We start from the raw sequence: 3,318 nt of genomic DNA on the forward strand, positions 1-3,318 counted from the left end.
CTAAACTAGATAGCTATTGTCATGTAATCAACTATCATGCACTAAAATAATTTCATTTGTCAAGACTTTCAAAATGTGACAATTGTTATTTTTGAACATTTTTTATGTGTGTATGATTTAAAATAAAATCAAATTCTAAAGCAGATAAATATTGTCATGTAATCAACTATTATTTACTAAAATAATTCTATTTGTCAAGGCTTCCTAAGGATGATATTTGTCATTTTTCAACATTTTTATTAGTATATATGATTATATATCACTAAAAATTACTTCTATAAAAGTTAATACCATAAAAATACGTGATTAGAAGATTCAAACAAGATCTTAATTGACAATATTTTTTTTTACGTAATAGACGCAATATTTAAAATAAGTTTGAACGATAAAAGATGTCAAACTTGTAATATAACAAGTATTTTAGAACGGAAAATAAAAAAAACCTTACATCAAACAGATTGAATTTCTGCCAAAAATACTTATCAAGTCGAACTTTATCAATTATAATGGACAAACTTTAAATTTTATACTCCTATATTTAATTTAATTTTACTTTATTTTTAATTTTAAATTTTCTCATTTATTATATTTTATTTTATTTATTTTATTTTTAATTTTAAATTTTCTCATTAAATTTGTGTTACTTTAATTTTTTAGTATTATTCTACCACTTTTAACATATTTTTTACCCTTTATTTTATCCATAGTTTCTTAATAACTCCACTAATTTAACCAAATAAACACAACTCGTTAATATCTATGCCATTTGCAAATAGGACAAAACCGCAAAATAATTGAGACGGACAACTAGTTACTACCTCTTCTTGATCACCATTATTGTCTTATTTGATTTTTACATATTTGTTAATATATTTATTTAATTTTAAATATTCCTAGTTGCACATATAATTGAAAATTATAATAAGTTAATATTAAAAAATTTACATTGAGATGAATCATAAGATCCAAATAGACTATATTTTAACATATAAGAAAAAATATAAAATAAAAGTAATTAATAAATAGTTGCAAAATTTAAAAGGACAATAGTAGTGACTATAAGAGTGTTGTTAAAACTTAGAGAGATAAGGAGGAAGTAAAATGAGTAAAAGTCAGAAGATAGAAATGTTTTTACTCATTAGTGTATTTTTTACATTGGTGAACTTCCATATTTATAGACAAGTTCTACCTATAATTACATTGAATGCATTCACATTAGAGTAAATTCATTAATTACCTTTCACACTATATTTCAACAGGTATAAATTTTTTTCAGAGGTCTATGCTTTTTTAGATTTGGGGTAGGCTAACTAGAGAATCTCCACACATAAGGATATACTCATATAATAAAATTACATAATTGTTGAAAATGCGCAATTATTTTCATTATTTAAGAGCAAAAACTATAAAAAATTTATATTACAAAATAAACATAAAAAAAACTTACTAAAATTTTATTTAACTATTTTGTATTCGTTACTACCTTTTAATATCAAAAACTTTATTTTGAATAATGGTATAAGTTTCAATTTGCCTTATATGTGTCAGGATCAGGGACTCTAATTCAAGGTTTAAATATTTGTTAAGAAGTCAAAGAACAATAATTGTTTGATAATTCAGGAAGGAAGAATTGGTGTTTGATTCAGGGAATGAAATTTTACTTAACTGAAAGGGTAATTGAGGAGAAACAAAAGAACAATGCATTAATTAAGAATTATCTCACAAGTACATTCATAGTATATATGTCACTCAAGTGGTTATGTGAGCAGGTTATTTTTTCAATAGTAGGACATGTATTCATCAGATGCTCAAAAAGGTAACTCTAATTACAATATTAATTACACCGTTGGAAAACCAATGAAAATTCTACACGTTAGTGGTTTTAGCAATCCAAGCAAGGCGGGTTTTTTTGAGATTGTTGAAGACATCTACTAAGGATGTTTGGGACATTCTTTGACAGCCCAATGATAGACTATATACACTCCAAGCTACGTCACAAATAAGATAACTAATTTTTTCCACAAAAGATAAGAACAATAATTTTATTACTTGTGAATAAAAGAAAAACCGAATAATATTCCATTGATTTTCAAAAGAAAATTGGAAAATCATAGGAACATTTATTGAATAAGACAAGATTTTTTCATTAAATACATATAACATATACGGAAAGCCTCATACAAAAAAATTCCTGAATTAATCCATCTTGTAGCCACTATGCATTTGGAAGAACTTGTAAGGTAACTTTCATCATTCAAACACTAACTTGAGCGTTTGAACTAGGTCCCAGGAAAACCATACCGGATCTTCCTAATCCTTGTTGATTGTGTAAAATTTGGCTTGATAGCAAGAAAAAACCCCTAAACCAACTTAAACCCTTGCTGAAGGACAATCCCTGTACTAATTCTGACTTACTCTCTAATTAATTATGTCTCGTTCAAATAGAGAAACAATAATGTATTTTTGATTGTCCTATTTATATTGTCTAATTTTCTACCTTTATATTTGGATCTCATTTCAAAACTTTATAATTTTGTATTGCTATCATCAGTACAATTTGATCTTAATTTTTTCACCTAAATTTTTTGAAATTCATATAAAAATGGAAATGATGAACTCAAGAAGTAAAAGTTTTGATTGGGAACATAATAAAATGAGAATATTGGCAGCTTCTGTATCTTTTTTACAGTTCTACGATTCGTAGTTTGACCGACTAGATCACGTCATCGTAATGTGTGGCATCACTTGTGCAAATTAGGCCATTTAGTAACTTCATTGTAGAGTCGTGAATGAGCCGATGGTTCATAAACTCCGAGTCTCTGACCCATCCAATCTTCGTATAAATTCGGGTTTATACAATGTATTTATTTATAAATTCTTGTGCATAAAACGCTCATTAGTCCAGTTGAATGACTCAACTAATATAATGATTAGTATATAAGTTCGTTGCTTTGAGTTCATCTCACAGAGGGACGATATCTCACAGAGGGACGATATCTCACAAAAAATTAGCTCAATTTTATTAAGGAAAATTCCTTGTGTTGAACACGAGTTTTTGGTTTTTTCCTCACGATGGATATACTTTTTTCTATTCGCGTGGTGATATTAAACTTTTAACTATCATAATTAAATTTATGTTATTATACCTATCATAATTATTTTTTCATATAAATAAACATTGTGATAATCTTTATGGGGCACGCTTTTGAAAATACGTTCGAAATAAGCATTTAATTTAAAAAAGAACTTAAGCTTTCATCTAACACATGAAAAAGTAAAAAGTCTAAGGTCAGTATGGAAATTTAAAAAATTTTTTGT

Source organism: Amaranthus tricolor, chromosome 13 (genome assembly GCF_026212465.1).
Source record: "Amaranthus tricolor cultivar Red isolate AtriRed21 chromosome 13, ASM2621246v1, whole genome shotgun sequence".
Taxonomy (NCBI): Eukaryota; Viridiplantae; Streptophyta; class Magnoliopsida; order Caryophyllales; family Amaranthaceae; genus Amaranthus; species Amaranthus tricolor.